A 17771-nucleotide genomic window follows, 5' to 3' on the forward strand; every position below is an offset into this window, starting at 1 on the left:
TTCCCGGCAGAATCGTTTCGCTGTTATCGATAATTAAAAATTGAAGTATCATTATTGGTGTGCACACTTCTGCACCACGCATCGCCCAGGACGAAGGGGAAAAAAACGGAAGGCTTCCCGAAGGATTGTTATGTCTGATTCAATGCGATAAGTTATCCGTTTACAAGATGGAAGGGAATACCTCAACCGCGGTCGAGCGGTTGCTTCATCGGTAGCAACTCCTTCGTCCTATCTGGCTTTCTTCGAACGGCCAGCTACCTTAACCAGCGTTGCACACACGGTAGGAGGTAATGAAATTAGTAATACCGGACATTTCATATTACTTGCTGATAATCTCGCCCGTACGGGTCCAACTCAAGGCATGCCATTTTGTAGAACCCTATTTATCAGACAGAGGAAAATTCTTTACCCAGAAAACGAGCGTAGAATAACTCATTCTCAGCTTCTTCAACGAGCAAATGAAATAACGCTAATGTAATTATTTTTACTCAGTTTTCTTGTTAAGATCCGTATGGTACGATAAAGATGGTTGCAAGAAAATAAGCTCCTCAAAACCACAAATCGAATCAAGTACCGCCCGTCAATTACCACAACAACATACACACACACACACACACGGTACCTACGTACTTGCGAAGCTCAATAAAGGAAGTTGATCATTTTATTCATTTACTAAGTACGCCACTACCGGTTGTTGTCAGTTTGGTTATTTTCCCGATTGCTTATAACGTGCACGTAAGCGGTTGAACCATACCAAGATAAGTGTGAACAAAAGACAGTACGGAAAGAAATAAAATTAGTTTAAAAAAGGCTAAAAGAAGAAGGAAAAATCCATTCCACCATCTTTCCGTGGGCTTGAGCCGCTCGTTGGCTGAAGCGAAACAACTTTAAACAGGAGAGCTCAATTAGACAGCAAGCGACGAACCCGTCATTTTCCTTATATTCATCTCAATATCTTTAAATTACGCAACTTTACAAAAAAAAACACACACACACAATTAAAAGCGACTTTTTTGTGTTATTTTTAAAAATGAACCTTCGGTAACAGATTCCTGCTCAGACTGTACGCCAATGCAGTGAACGCTAAAACAAAAGAACAGAAAAAAGCATGCCTCATATCGATCGCTCGGTATCATTACTTCATTGCAAGCATAACTGAACGTCCCAATGCCTAAGTCAAGTAAAACAGCCCAGTGCTGGTATGTGCTGTCACATGTATTGCTATTTATTGCACTGCTCGCCAACATTTCCACAGTGCATTATTTTTCTCGACTAAATCTGCCCAACATGTGCGGTACGCGACATGTGGAATGTGAACGACTCACCGAAGTCCATCATGCAACCGAATCCGACTGCTATTTTGCGAGCCCATCGATTGTTACCGATGCGTCCCAATGTGGACGTGGAGCCCGTTTTTTGTTTGTTTGCTGCAGGATCCGGGGCTTCTTCTGCGCGTGTATTGGTTGCACACGGTATGCGCATTTTCAAGTCCAGTATCGTTACAATCGCGAAAGTCATCAGCACGCGAATCAGCCCGGGCATCCTATGCCGGTTGGCAACGATACTGTCCGATGCTGCTGACGATGTGATTTGCTACACCGAGGAGCAAGATTCCGATGCGTTCTGCTCGGAGCTCGGGCCGGACTGCTGCATTTGGCCAGCAGTCCCGTGGGGCCAATCTTGTCAGTTTGCGAAATAGTTGCACCCCAAATCCGTACGATCGGTCCAGCGGTTGAAACTGGACGGTTTGAATCTCTGGAGGACTGCAATCGATAACGTTGTTTTGGTAAAGCTTAAAGCACACTAGTCAACGTGTTTATTTACACTTGCTTTAATCATCCAAGGCTGCAAAGTTTCATCGAGTAAAAACCTCTCATGGTGTTGATGTACGAGAAACGATTGAAGCTCGTATAACTTCATCCCAAAAGACTGAACACTTTGCTGACACTTTTTGCACCACCGAATGTTTCATTTCGTGCCGTGTTAAATCAGGTAATCGGCTTCCGCAGAATTAACCTGCAACCCTTCACATATTACGCTTGTCGAAATGTGAATGAACGCATTCATGACACCTCGGCAAATGAGGTCCGGGCACCGGTGACAATGCACTTCCCATTGTGACCCACTTCAATCGACCGAGTCACGGTCACGCCATGCAGCAGCCGCAACCATTCATTATCGTCTTCCGTTTTTCGTGTGCAAAATGTGAGGTTAAATTGCGATCTGTACGGCACTGCCCTTTGCCAATCATTCTGTCGGCTACCGACCAGGCTGCTCATTTTCCCCGATCGTCGGCAAAAGGCTACCGATGCTGTGCGGCGATCGCGTCGGGGATCAAACACTAGCGACCCACACGTCTATTCACGCGCAAGAAATTTCCATCTTAATAAATCTAAATTCAAATTAACAATTATTTGCAGCTCGCCCTGCTGCACCATCGGCTCGTTGCAGGTGCAGCAAACCGTGCAAGCAGCACAATGAATTGCGTTTTTGCAACCATAAGTGAGATTCTCAAATCCGCACCCCGTTAGCCTGCACCACTTCACAGATTTATTGTCCACCAGCTGGCGGTCGTGGTGACGGTGTGTGTGTGTGTGCTGACGTGTGAGAGAGTGCGAGCAAAGCCGCAACAAAAAAGCCTTGTGTCATGTAATTTAATTAATTGTGATTTAATTTTTCTCCTCGCAGATTGTTGATCAACCTCGGGCAAGGGTGAATCACCAACCGTTCCCCAATGGTGGGATTAATCGAGTTGCGATGACGAGCGGAACAAGCGGCACCAATTGCAATTGCAATGCAGCACAATGCAATGGTCATCCGGTGCGGAGACACAGACACGGAAAAATGTACCTGCTAAGTGTGCGCCGTCGACCGGTTCGGTTCGGGGACCTGACGAATGTCATAAATTCCGCTCATAACGTGAAATTGGCATTCCACCGTACGTCGAACGGGTAATGTTGCCGGCGTCGCACAATTGTTGCATGGGAGCGTTCGGATGCATCGTCGCTCGATTACATTACCCCCGGACAATACATATGCGTGATTTGATTTCACGAATGGCACTTCACTGCAACTTCAATAGTAATCCGATCGAAATACATATCAATCTAAGAAGAAAGAGTTGCTTCCTAACACAAAGTAAAATACGACGAGGTCAAATTAACTCCATCGACCGGAAGATGAGTAAGGCAATTAAATGCCTTACACTTAAGTGGTTGTATGGAACAAGAGCGCTTCTTCTCTTGGAACATCTGCACTTCTTTGGTTTAAACACTTCCCAGAGCGCTTCTCCAACTCGGCCGAGCCTAGCTGTTTGATTGAAAGTAATTGTTAGCAGCCAGTAGTGAGACACGGTGTGACATTCTGCGCTGTAGTTTAGCCTGTCAAACTGTCACTAGCACACATCATTTACACGCATCTTGTCTCTGCTGTTCGCCAGCGAAAGAAACACTTCATCGCAAATGACATTATTGCAATCCATCCCGTTGCAACACACTGACTGTACCGCATCAGCAGTCCTTGCGCTTCCAACGCTCAGAACACTAGACTACATTTACTGCCCCAACTTCTGACTTTACTGGTCCAAGTACACCCGGGAGAAGAAAAAAAAAAGCCACCGTCCGACGCTCAGCAATGCGACAAGTCATCGCGCACCAATCGGTACGAGACGAATACGACGTTCGATGATTAAAAACCACACGCTAATGATGGTCACAGGCTGTAAAAGTTGATTGAATTTTCCATTCCTGGTCGTGCAGTACCCAGCGACACACGCCAACACCAAAAACGGCTACGAACGAACGACCAGCGTCCTCACCAGCGTCATCATCATTGTATCGCATCGTCCACCGATGCCGATTTCCGATCGGTGCTGTCCGGGACGGATAAAGATGCAGTACAGATTGATCGCTCCATCCGCACGATCACGGTGTGCCGAGGCACAAATTAATTAATTTAATCATAGCATACACGAAATATGTGTGTTCCTGCTTTCCGATCATTCCGCTCGCAGCTTAACCGTGCAATGAGGTTCGCATCGAGGTACGGGGAAAAGGACCCCGATTAGATTAGTGCAGCGCTGTGGCGAGAGGCCCGACTGACCTTCCGTGGCAGGGCCCCGGCACGGGTAATTAGCACGGCAAACATTGTATCCGCTCGCACAACGGGCTCAAGATCGCGCGCTCACCTTCGTCACCGGTGAAGGTGGGCTGAATAATTCAATTTTCAGCCAATTGATCGCGCTGCGTCGTAAATCATTCGATTTGCATCAACGTCCGCCGACCAACGTCGCGAACGATGTCAACCGATGGCTTTGGCAGCGAAACCGAATAACGCGCGTGGAACGCTATTAGTAATCACGCAGCTAATCTTGATGGAAAATTTATGATTGCTAATCAAGAAATTGTTGTGAGCCACTTTTTTATGTGTTTGTTTAGCGACGGGTCAGTTATCAGAGCCTGCGCGGTGGCCGGGGTGTCCGGGTGTTTGCCTGCGACCAGCGTCCGGGGTGATAATGGAAGTTCTTGATTGGCGTCCGGATGAAAGCGTCACTGGAGCCGAGTGGGTGCGATAGGAGACATCACGTCGATGGAATGTCCGTCACCTCGCGGGATCGATCGTATACGTGGTGAGTTCGCGCACCAGCCCCAGCAGAGCTCGTAAATTGGCTTGATTTATGCTGATGAAAATTGAATTTGTCCCCACCGGTCGAAACCATAATTCAGCGACGCTGGGCGTGGGAGACTTGGACGCTGGATTGATGGATTCGACGGAACGGAATGGATGGGTTGTTCGGCATAAATAAGCCGTTAGGTTAATTTAGTGGATCGTATTGTTTTAATTAGACCCGGATCGGAACGGTTCCCGCTTATCGGGCTCGTTAAGCTGTACATGTGGTGCAAGTGTGGCCAACGGTCGTTGATTTGAATGGAAAGCAGGATGATCATGATTAAAATATTATTACACATCCGCTTAACCTTCACGAAAGGTGTGTTGTTGTTGTTATTTTTAGAACGAACACGTACGCGCCATATTCTTAAGGTGCTAATTTTGTGTAATTTTAGTCTTTTACCATAGTTTTTAGATCGCACTCGAAGGAACTATTAACCGAGCGAGGTACATTCCTCATAAGTGAATTAAAGTACAACTCAGCTGTAAATTAAAGATCCACTAGCAGTTGCAACAGTACTTACGTAGTCCAACCACGTACAGTTGCAACGGAATAAAACACGGCGAATAGTTTACGTTTTTTTACGATTCCTAATTATAGCGTTTAAGTCATCGCACAACCGCAATGAGGTTGTCATGGAGTTCAGTAGTTCATATCCAAGGAGCTCAGTAAACATCGGAAACGAAACAAAAAAAACATACACACTCCCCTCGGACAAACTTCATTCGTGCGTAATGACTTTCTCTGCAGCCGAAAGGACGTGAGACGAATGTTTGGTTGTGCTGCTACAAATAGTGTGTTTTGTGAAGATAATTTCAACCCGAATGTGATCAAAAACAAATTTGCAACACTGATGCGTATCGGTATCTGCATCCCCTTCCCAAAAAGCGTTGTCTAAACTGCAATAAAAAAAAACCTTCCTCTTATTGCATTTGTTTGACAAGCGATACTCGCCGCAAAGTGCATGCATGCGCATGCGGAGGTAGATTCGTCATCCGATATAGATCCCCGTTTGCCAGTGTCGGTGCAAGAACAGAGCGCAACAATGCATATAGAAGCGATAAGAAAGCTGCTCGCGAAAGATGGATATCATATCCCGTGCAACATGACAGCAAACACAATGTTCGTCCAAAACCCAACCCGCTTGCTCCATCTCTCCCCCTTGCTTGGCGGTGGCGCATTATTATCGCACTCTTCCCTTCATGCTTCCGATCCGTTTTGATGCGTTTCCCTTCGGGGCCGATCCCGACAACGAAAAACCGATAATAAGCTCGGCTGAGTTTCCGCTGGTGGTGCTTTCGGTGTGGATTTCGCGACCTAAAAACTCCCCGGGGGCAAACAAACTCCTTGTGGCACGCACGGTTCTCTTCTCTCTCGCTCTCCCCCTCTCGGATTACTTTGTGAAGCATTTGCGCTGATGGATCGATTGCGTTGCGCGGACCAAAGATGCAACGGACGTGAACCAACCTCACGGCAACCGGTGCGGTTAATGTTGAATGTTAATTTAATTAGTTTTCAATATTCGCTGTGCCGGGACGGGGAACACGCGGGACGTGTGAAGAGTGAGAGGGAACGCTGTAACAAATATCATCGATGTGTTACAATGCGATTCCGTTTGCATTTCCTGTAGCAACTGGCGAGCACGTACAGGGCACGGCTATGGCAAACCTTAATTACCACTGATTACAGGCTTAAGCCGTACGATGTTGGCTGGGCCCGATGTTGTGCACGGTGCATCACGCGCACATCATCCCGTAGGATGGCGATTGAAATGTTTCCTGTGACCTCCCGTGCAAATCCTGTCCAACTGTTCGCCGGGGCCGTTTGTTTGCGGCGCAAAACAAAAACAGTGCGCTTCCTGCCGATAGACAGCACTCGACTCGCACATTCCAGATCAGTCAGTTGGCACTCACAAAGGGAGAATCGTGCCACTAATTGATAACGAAACAGTAATTGATCTCTAAGGATACCCCGCACGAAGCAGGCTGGTAAATATTTTGACGACTACCAACTGCATCCATAATCCACTGCACTGCAACGAGCGACCCGTCCGCCAGTCGCACGAGAGAAAGTGCTACAATGTTGCCTGGGCGAAGCAACGCACTGGACAACTGTAGTTGGCGGTCGTACAGGCGATCGTAAATTAAAATGAATAGCTGTCACATTCAATTACACCTAACTGGCCATGCGATTGCCAGTTGCCGTTGGCTGCTCCGGACCGGACAGAAGGAAGAACCCCGGTTCCCGGTCATCTCAATCATCTTTATGTAGAATTTTTTCTTCACCTTTCAAACACCAAACACTGGATCGCCTTCGGTCGTTTGGTGGTGCAATTGCATCTCCAACCTTCGGTTAGCTCGGCTGATGTGCCTTATTCCAGGTACGCGTCGTGCATGTGTATCGCCCATTTCTCGCTGGCCCTGGGATATTCACCTGTCCAGCGGGCTGTCGGTCAATTTGTGAATCTTCTCATTCCTGCCTCGTTACGGACACGTTGCATCGGCACGCAACGCGCAGTTGTTTTGTTGCATTTTCCTGCGCCGGTAAGTACGAAGGTAAGGTATTGGTTTCGCTTTGCTCCAGTATGCCGAACAGTAGACCAATACTCATCTTAGCCATTGATTCATGACAATCACACTCTTGCAAATAGACAGTTGGGTGTCTAGAATGATTGTACTGCACTCATAAATTTGCATATTTTGCACCTATTTAATGCATTACCCATATCTGGGTGGATTCGTATCATCAAATCTCACCGAAGGGCAGCTCACTCTTTATCGCTACCGAGCGGACAGAACGATGCAAAACATACATTAACCTGATGCGTTTGCTTTTGCAACCCCCTTGGGTAGAAGAAAACAGTGCACTGCATACAGTCATTATTGTGCTAGGCTGTCCCGTGCTGTAACGAATTGCACAGTGGACGTAGACATAGATAAAACTGATTTGATTATGGATAAAAATGATAAATTATTTGGGTATGTTCCAGTGTTTTCCTATCTGCCACGTTTTAGTATGACGAGCTCCATTGAGCAACTTTCAGCAACTTCAGAATTAACATATTTTTTTCGTATGAACACGGAAGATTTCCTTGGGATTCGCTCGCGAATGCTTCGCGCGAAAATTTGCAACATTTTAAAAACCACAATTCCAAACATTACTTTGTGAATAATAATTCGAGGAAATAGAAAACGATATCTTAGAATTATAAATTTTCCAATATAACTCCAAGAAAACGAATGTTAAATTGAGGAAAGGAGAGTGAGGAAAATCTCTGAATAATGATGGACATACCTCCGTCCATCTGTCATTGCATAATCGATTGAAACCCGAAGTTCTTGTGAGTACATCGAAAAGTACTTCTTACTTCATAAAAAAATAATTAGTACAAAGTAAGAATGCTCATTAAAGAAATTATTATAATTAGAAAAGAAATTATTTACATCGCTGTCATCGCGCTAATGATATAGGACATATATCTCACTGATAAACCAGTTCTATGCAGCCCATGAAGGTGTTTGTTTTATGCAAATGTATCTAGTGTGTTTTTTTTTCTTCCAAAGTTTGAGAAGTTCCTAAACCATTTTTTTATCCCAGCATTTGCATGAATTTCGTCCACTGTGCAGTGCCTTGAACATGATCATACCATCAGTGCGGGATGCGCTTCTGCACAATAAACTCTGCTGCTGTTATAATTACCTTTATTAGACCAAACGCGCCCCCTTTTCCTAGTACACCCACCCCAACCATTCCTCGCGAAAAAGAAAACCCAACGTACCATCCAGCAGGGCACAATCATTCGTACCATTCGCAATGGAATGCATCGAAATTGTGCTACTTAGTTGCGAACGCACGAGTATGGGGCGAGTGGTTAATTTAAACGCACCGTGCTAATGACAGAACGAAATGCGTTTAACCCGAAAGGGAGCATCAAACGTTCACACAAAACACCAGCGCGGTGGGCACTGGGAAGAATTTCGTATAAAACTTTTCTCGCCTACTTGGCCGCCGCCTGTGCAGTAAGCTGTGGCGAAAGGCAGTAAATATTCACCGTGAAGATCGCCACAGCCGTAACGATCACCCATTTTGGGCTGCATAATTTCGCACAGCACGATCCATCCCACCTGGACACTGGGGCGGGATGGTTTTACTTTGGCGTTCATATTTGATTTGTTTGTTTGCTGGCTGTGCTATTTGCGTGCGTGCGATTGAAGTGGTGGTAAATATTTGTATTTCTTTTGCTTATGCCTTTTCAACATTAGGTTGATCAGTTTAACTAGACAAGTGATTTATGAGACAAAGGAACCAGTGTTTCATTACTTCCCTCTCTCTCTCGCACCCACTAGGTCTTCCTCTTTCTCTCTCTCTCCCTCTCTCTCTCTCTCTCTCTCTTCTTGCCAAGGGATAGTGCATACATAATAAAGCTTCCGCTGCGTATGATTAAGGACTACCGCGCCGACCACGGTTGGCAATAAAACAACTCGTTTTTATCATCAACCTATTCCACTGACACTACCTAGACAACTTACAAGAACTGGTGCGCACCCACGGTGAGATGAGAGCTTTCATTAAATATTTCTTTTCATTTCATATGCAACCCACACAACAACAATACGAAGGAAAAAAAAGGAACCGGAGCGAAATATCAAACGGAAATTGCAAATTACTGTTTACACAATTACGTATGCGGGTCATGGTTACAAGACCACGGTAATTCTGCCCCATTCCCTTTGCTTGTCCTTGTCTGTGTGTTTTTTTTTTTCGTTTTTTGAGCCTAAGTCCTTTGAAAGATCTCCCTTTCTGGGCTTTTTCTGGGTCCCATCCCGGTTCCCCGGGGGCAGGAAGGACCCATTACATCCCACTCGTGTGCCCGGTGGCAATCTCACTTTCAATCAACACTTGCCGCCGTGTGCGCAAAAATTCTCATTAACGAGCGTAATAAAACACGGCAGAAATGGTGCAACCCGGCTTGTGGAGCCCAGCCTAAACGGCCAATCCCCGTCTAATCTGTGGAGCGGTGCGCGTAAAAGTGTCTTCCCAATGCCCACCATCCGTTCGCCGGTGTGCAATTTTCTTGCATAAACACATTGAATTAGTAATTAAAACTGGGCAACAGCGCAAACAAATAACACAAAAAAAAACGAATACCACTGAACCACTTTTACAACCGTTGATTATATTGCGGTGAAAGATTTTTTTTTCTGTTATTTCTTCATGTTTTTCCTCCACCTTGCCCACCGATATTCGGCGCCACCGGCAATGGATCGAATGCGAGGCGAGACTGTGCGATGCCGATAGTTGGGGTTCGATTGATGTTGATGCCAATTAAACGATTCCTACTAGTATCACTCCGTTTCGACCCTATTCCACGTGCAACTGCATTCATAAGAACATCCGAAACATTGCACTCGGTACATTGCCTTCCAGCTTCGATGCCCAGCATGAGCTATTCCGCGCTCGAAACTAATGTCTCAATCTCGACCGATGTGATTAAAATTCAGCTAAAACCATTCCAGCAATGCACCATGCTTCTTGGCTCGAAACAACCGGGGCTAAATTACAAACAAATTGCACGAATTCTTGCGTTAGACATCGCTCTTGACCACTAGCTGGGGGACGATGAGTGAACGGACCGCGCTACTCTGGTAGGCATTTTTCATGAATTAATCGTCGCTCTAATTTTCCAGACGCTGGCATACCGTCGTGACGTGAGAAGCGCAAGCGTTGTGATCGGCCAGTTGACATACACACCGATCATCATGGGGGCATTTCGAGTTTTTATACGCCAGACAGGTTTAGCTGCACACCGCGCAGAAACTCCTTCGAAAAAGAAAAACCGAAAAAAAATGGCCACAAAAAAAACTGTACAACCAACCGAATGAATCCATCAGCGACATCAACGAGTTGCGATGAGAAGATGAACCCCGGGCCGTACAAAGACATGTGTTCCATTTTGGTTGCTGATTCGATTTTAACTGTTTGTTTGTTTGTTGTCCGTTTTACGGCTTTGCGCAAAAGGGCGAAAGCATCTTTGGCCACGGGACACGGTTTTACAGCCCGCGTCGTTACGGTGTTCTTGTTTATTCCTGCTTTTTTTTTGGCCGAGACAAAATGTTCAACTTTTAATCACTCAATTTAGATGCTTGTGGGCGATACATTAATGCCACCCTGCGGGATACGTAACATCGCCGATTGATTGACGCTTGGTCCGGAGCTCGGTACTTGGTACGGTTTCAAAGTGCGGTAAGAAATGACAAAAAAACCCAGCCACGAACTGATCCCGAAAACTACTTTTCCTTCGGGTCCTTGCGTCGCTTTATTGATTTTGCGATAGCAGCCAGTGTACCAAGTCCCGGTTTCGATTGAATCAAACTCAATGAACCTGGCGGCTGGGACGCATACAAAACATAAAACCAATAAACAACATCATCATCGTGTTTCGCTGTGCTCCGGGTACGACAACAGCAAAAATTAACTACCGCGCGATAACTGACTCGATCGGGAAGATTAATCATCGCCCGGGAAGATATCCGGCGCGGACCAGGCCGGTATGTGCGCGCGACTCCACGTATCAGTTTGATCGTTATTTTTACGCATTCGTTACGCGCGATCGTGATCGATACCCTGCCCGGGCATTGGTTTTTTGCCATTTTTCCGCCCCACACGCACGCTTAATGATCTACATGTTGCTCGCCCATCCGGACCCGGTAAAACTAATTAAACTTTTTATCGCCAACCGTTAACCGTCCACCGTGCCAGAAGAAAGCGATTGCGTTTTCGTTCCATTTCCAATTGCGAGCGCGAATAAAATACACCGGCGATGCCCGAAGGCACTCGGCGCCTTGTCAAATTATCGCCACATTTATGTCACTCTGGCTGGCGGTGGGACGCGGGTGCTTGGGATGTTGAGGAACGACGAGGATCGCCACTCGATGCTCGTACCTTGTCAAACTCAATCGCTGTAATTTTGTTAATCATATTTGTCGCTCGTTCTCTCGTTGTCGTATCCCGTTTGGATGGCATAATGTCGTACAAGTTCCTTCCATTTGTGCTGTTACGTATGCATCTGCTGCATCTCTGCCACGGCAATACGTTTCAAACTCAATGAAGTAACAAATTAATCACACCGATATCAAGAAAGACACTGTGCTTGCGCTCACGTTGTTTTTTTGCCGTTGGTGTGTAGCTACAGTTGGCTTTACCGCCCGAGTTAAACTTTATTGCGCATGTTGTGCCGCGCTAGATCGAGAACAGGAACGCGTCGGCGTGCCTGCGTTTCATTTCACATATGACGTCCATTACCGTTTGCCTTAATGTTTGCGGCAGCTTGCGCACCAGATCGATGACTATTTGTACCTGCACATTCGGTCCTGGTGGCATTAATTGCGCCACCAGACCGTTCTCGTGTGCAGTTCACTTTTCCGGTGTGGCAGCGAAGTCTTGTTCTTCGCTTAGACACCCGTCCCTGTTCCCTCCAGTCTCACGCAAGGTCCGCGGAAGGGAGGGGACATACATTTATTATTACACAAGTTTGTAAAGCATAAAGAACTACATTCCCAGCCCTGGACCCTGACGCCAGCAAATAGTGTGCTAAATTGTAGTTAAATTGTTACAATCGGACCCTAATTGCTGTGCCCTTGGCAAACGACGCCTCTTCCTCAATTATCTGTACCCAACGCGCACACACACAGACAAACGTTTCGAATGCACACTGGAGGCTCAATGCGTTTTACAAACAATCGATTTAAGCGACGGTCGACTCTACCGAACGTGAACAAAAAAAGTACAAAACCACGACACGATGTCGTTGATGTCGCTTTTGGGGGGAAACCGATCGTTTCAGATGCGCAGTATCTAAACGGTACAAAAGCGAACCCGGGCTGACATCGGGTCGGGAGGTAATTAATTACAAGCCACCCTTTTACCTTCACGTGCAGGCGAAACGCAGCGTTGCATCGCGTTTCCCGTAACATTCCATAACGATAGTATTTGCTTCTTCCTGGGCGCCCCCGTGCACGGCTTGCGTTAATTCAATTTTAATAATCTAATAATAATTAGCCCGCGCGAAAGGGCACCCACCAGTCAAACGTTGGTGGGGGAGCGGTGGGGTGGGTGGGGGTTGCAGAGGAACCTACCCGCACCCAACGCACACAATACTTGCGCAATTACAGTGAGCGTTTAATTTGCCCACCTTTCAGGAACGGTTCGCTTACCCGGCGCGACACCCCTTAGCCCCTGGGTGGAGGAAAAACTTTATTCATTTTTGTTGTTGTTCCATTCATCTATGATAACGATACGCATACCCATTTGGTGCGTGTACAAGATTTCCTTCATTCCAGCACGAAACAAAAGACCCGCATCGCGGCTAGCGCCGCTCGTAACAGCGCAATGGAAAAAAAACGCACACACACGCAAAACGAAAGACTTCTATGCCAGGTGTAAGCGAGAAACCCTTGTTTTCAATCTTGCAGACAGGATGTAATCGGGATACGGCGAGTAATTACGAATAAATGTGTTTTTTTTTGTGTTTTTTTTTTGTGTTTGTGAGCAGAATAATACTTAAAAAAAGTCATAAACAAGTTATGTAATTTTTTTTATAGTTAATTATTGCTCTTATGGCGTGACTCGGCATCAAAACTACATTTGTTGATGGTTGTGGGTTAAAAATTCCATCTTACTACCAAACGGTCCTGCAGCGGATGGAGTTCCCGGTATTTCCATAAGCACAAATCTAATCATGTGAACAAGGGCACAACTTGTCTCGCACACACCATCGCAAAACGATTGCTCTAAAACACCACCTTCCCACCACGCATCCAATCCAATGTTCCGAGAAAACGGACGGAGCCGCGACCCGTTCGGATGAAATGCCCCCGGCAATGGTTTGTAAAAGGTGGCTTTCGCACCATAGCACTTGACAGCTCGAAGCCGATAATTATTTTGTCGCTAAAATGAGCCAATTCAAATGATAATTAATAAAATGCAACGCGTAACTGTGCGGCGGTTGACTGCAGGACGGGTCGGTTTGGAGAGGATCGCCCGGTAGCGATCGGCGCGGCGCATTCGTTGAAAGATTGTATCACCGTGTTGGAGAGCTTTAACAGATTGAGCTCCCATCAGAATTCCACTAGATTGTTATGGAGATAGCATTGACGCGTAGCATATCAATGTGACCCCTTTCGGACGGAAAGGAGATGAAACACGCTCGCCCTGTCTACGTGTGTATTAGTCAATATTTATTCAATTTCGTCCGCACAGCCGATGGCGGACTGATGTAATTATATAATGAGCTAATTGATCGGGCTCAATTATAGCCCTAGTCGTACGGCCACCAGCTGACAAGTGACCTGGCCGCGTAGGGTAGTACACTGTTTAAAGTGTTGCTCATATTTGTCAGCTCCGCTACGACCGCTTTATCGGGCGGTTTTGCTGTGTCTTAGCCGCGATTTGTTTCCTTCAGAGCATCTGGGGACGAGAGCTATTCCGTTGCACGGTCGTAAAAGATATTCCCAGAGAACTCATTACCTTCTGCATTCCTCTCTTAGTAGGCAAATGGGACTCCTGTCGGTTTAAGTGGATGAATTCGCATTGTTGACTTTAAACACCGACACAAGAAAAGGCGCTTCCAGTGCATGTTGCTTTCTCGTCCATAGTCTAATGAGAGGAGCGCTTCCCGAGACTGGGAAAGCTCTGTTCCAATTTCAGCGTTTTCCCACACTTTGGAAAACCCGAATTGCGTAACCGGTCGGACCAAAGCGTTGCGGTCCCATTGCGTATGGAAAATGGTAAATAGAACAGTTTTGCCTTAACATTGCCACTCCGGTACGTGATGAAAATTGCAATTTTTACCCAATAACCCGACACTCTCTAGCGCTCGCTAGCAAACAGTGACGCGGCACGAAAGACGGCAAGTTGTCAAAGAAAATTAATGACAAAATCGGTCCGCTTTAACGGCAACTGTTTGCAACTATTGCTCATCGATTGACAGCGACAATAATTGATGTAAAAGGTGCCCTTCTATAGGTGCCCACCCTTATGCCCGCGGTGGAATCCCACGGTGATCGGTACGTGACGGCACTATCCAATGAGCGCACAAAACATGCATCGCTCAAAATGCCTGGCAATTGGATCATTCTTAAATTAGTTAGAGCCGGTTAGCTTTTAATGAAAATTAAAACCAATTTCAGTGTAATTTCTTCATCAATCCAAACAACTCGAACTATTTGCCCGGCCGGTGATCGGTCTGGTCCCGTTTACCCGCGCGCATCACGCGATCCATACACGCATACAAAGTTTCGCTCACCTTCCAGGCGCGCACCGTCCGAAAACGGCCGATCGGTACATTCCCTGCCCGTGCTGTGTCCCAAAATGCCCAAGCCAAAGCCCCAAGCCTGTTTACGGAAGCAGTTGGAAGCGGACACTGTCTCCGATTACGGCAAAGTGTGTACCATTAATTTATACCATCACTAATTGAGATAAAAACATTTGTCGATCGATAAATAAGTATTTCTCCGTTCTCGTTCTATCCCGTGCTTCTTTCTTCAGCTCCCAGGTTCACTCTTCACCCACCGTCCCATTCCTCTTTCACTCCGTAGCGTTTGCGGGTTTCATTCTTGTTTCGGTTTCCTTTTCCGCCTTATCTTATACGCTGGTTCGTGTTACATTTTTCCGTGCGTTTTTGTTGTGGCTTTTCTGCTTCTGCTGCTGCACACTCCACTCTCCATTTAACTTGTGCCTTTCTTGCACGCCGGCTTGCCGGTCTTTGCCAGCCTCAAATGGTACTGGTAGCGTTCGGACGTTCGTTCTATCAGTTGGAAGTAGCCTGGTACGGTCTGCAATCCGTACGCAGACGCGACTCTCCTACTGTGCCCACCACCCCGGGAAAGACTTCAACGCGCGCGCTCGCACACAAACCCACACAGGCGCGCAGTTCCGATTATAACATTTTAATGCAATTTAATGTATGATTATTTCATTTCCACCGATCAACCCCGGTGCTGCGATGCGTCTGCGCGACCGTCTCGTCAAAAAAAAAAAAAACAAAACGCAAGAGTGATCGGTCCCGTGTGCCCGAGTGTCAGCGTCGTGTTTGATTGCGAAAACCACCACCGTGGAATGTGGTCGCCGCATTTGTGTGCTTCATTTTTGGTAATTGCCAAGCCGGCTGCGGCCAGCGAATGGACGGGCTATCGGGTTACACGGTGCGCGAGGTTCGGTGCTCGTGTGTTTGTGCGTGCCCATCCACTGGAGTGCCCCCGGGGTGTTGATTATGGCTCGATTTAAACGCACCGGAGGCAAGTTTTTCACGACGCGCTCCATATGCGCGCGAACAAGGAAACCTCTCGGGGCCCTGGACCATCCCGTGTAACACGAACCCCCATCCGTCGACCCTCCCTCTCCGGCATGGAAACGATTCGCTTCGTACCAAATTAGGGGATGACATTTTTCCAGCGCGGTTGTGCCGGGAAAACGCATTGCACCGAGGACGGTTTGGCAAAAACAAATGGCTGAAAAATGCACCCCAGCAAACTGACAGCGCAGCCTAATGAGTGGTAAGGAACGGAAAAGGACTTCTCAACCTGCAGGTTCGCTCCTGCGGGGTAAGGTAACCGAACCGGGAGATGTTTTGTACGCAATCGTGAATCATTTAATTTAATTAAACGCACTCCACAAACTGTTTGCAAGCTTCCTTCAAAATGCTGATCGTAAGGAATGAGCGGTACGACGGTGCAATTGGATGAAAATATAATTTAATATAACGTCCTTTGCGCAACCAGCCAGCATCCGATCCGGTCAATTTCATCTCCTTCCTTTGTTCTGCAAACACGAAAACAGGAATGCGGTTTCCCCGTTCGCATGGTTTTGCTCGCAAGTATTTTGGGAAGTATTTCGCTTTCGTTAGCGCTTCTGGCCGTATAACAAAAAAAAAAGATGAAGCGTAACGTGATCCAATAACGGCTAGGTTGTAATTAAGTAATTTTACGAACCTTAACTTTGGGCAACGCTACCGGCACTAATATGGAGCGGAAATGCACACTGCCCACGGTGTTTGGATGATTGGAATCGTGTTTGTGTTACTTTGTAACCTTTCTTATAGCGGTTGGAGCTGCTAATGTTGACAGGATTAAGACTTGCTATAACCTACTTCACTGCACTAGTAAAGTAACGCTCCCACACGATATCGCACCAAAATCGACTCTCAGCGCTCATTAAAACCTACCAAGCGGCATACTTTGCATATTATCAAACGCGTCCGATCGGTACGCACATACACCATCCGAGCTCCCGGCCCGATCGATCAAGATCGGTTGTACACCGATAACGCCACATCTAATTAGCCCGACAGCGTCGTTACGTTAGCGTCGAACGAGATTGTTGCATCCATAATCTTTATTCAATTAGCCGCACATCGGGCACAGCGTGGTGTGGCAGGTGCCGTACCGGGGCAACAGAACCGACCGATCAGCGCTAACAGCTATTGTGTGTTCTATTAACCGTTCGTCATCTAGGGGCCGCTGGCGCTGACTGTGGCTTTCACGCACTTCCACACGACCGTACGCCGCCGTCACCCGGCCAATTGTTGCTGTGAGTAATTTAAAAACGGAAAGTACCGGGAGCGGTGGGGTTGGGAAAATTGCTTTGCCATAAACCAGCGTGCAGCAGATACAATCAAATCAAGCATCTGCCTGATGCATTTGTTTTGCTAATGATTTCACTGCCTTTTTCGCAATTTAATGTGGTTTTTGCTTCTCTTGCTTTTCTTTTCTTTTTTTTTGGCTGCACCCGCCGGCATCGCGTAATGGTGTTAAAGTGTTTGCTAACAATGCTAACAAATGAATACGTCCGATTGCAGTATTTGCATTTCGTTGTCGTTAAAATTAGTAAACGGGAAAAAATGTGTAATTTCTTTCATCATCGACAAATAAAACCCTTGCACTTCCTTTTCCTCTTTGTCTTCCAAAAGCGACGAACCCCTTCTACTTCAGGGGGCGGGTGGGGAAAGGGGGAGAACTGTAAAATGAGTAATTTGCATTCTTTTCCCCGCTTAATTTTCATTAATTATGTTCAACCTTAATTGCGAGCGTACCGAATGCGGCTCGGC

The sequence above is a fragment of the Anopheles marshallii genome, chromosome 3 (genome assembly GCF_943734725.1).
Source record: "Anopheles marshallii chromosome 3, idAnoMarsDA_429_01, whole genome shotgun sequence".
In the NCBI taxonomy this organism is placed as follows: domain Eukaryota; kingdom Metazoa; phylum Arthropoda; class Insecta; order Diptera; family Culicidae; genus Anopheles; species Anopheles marshallii.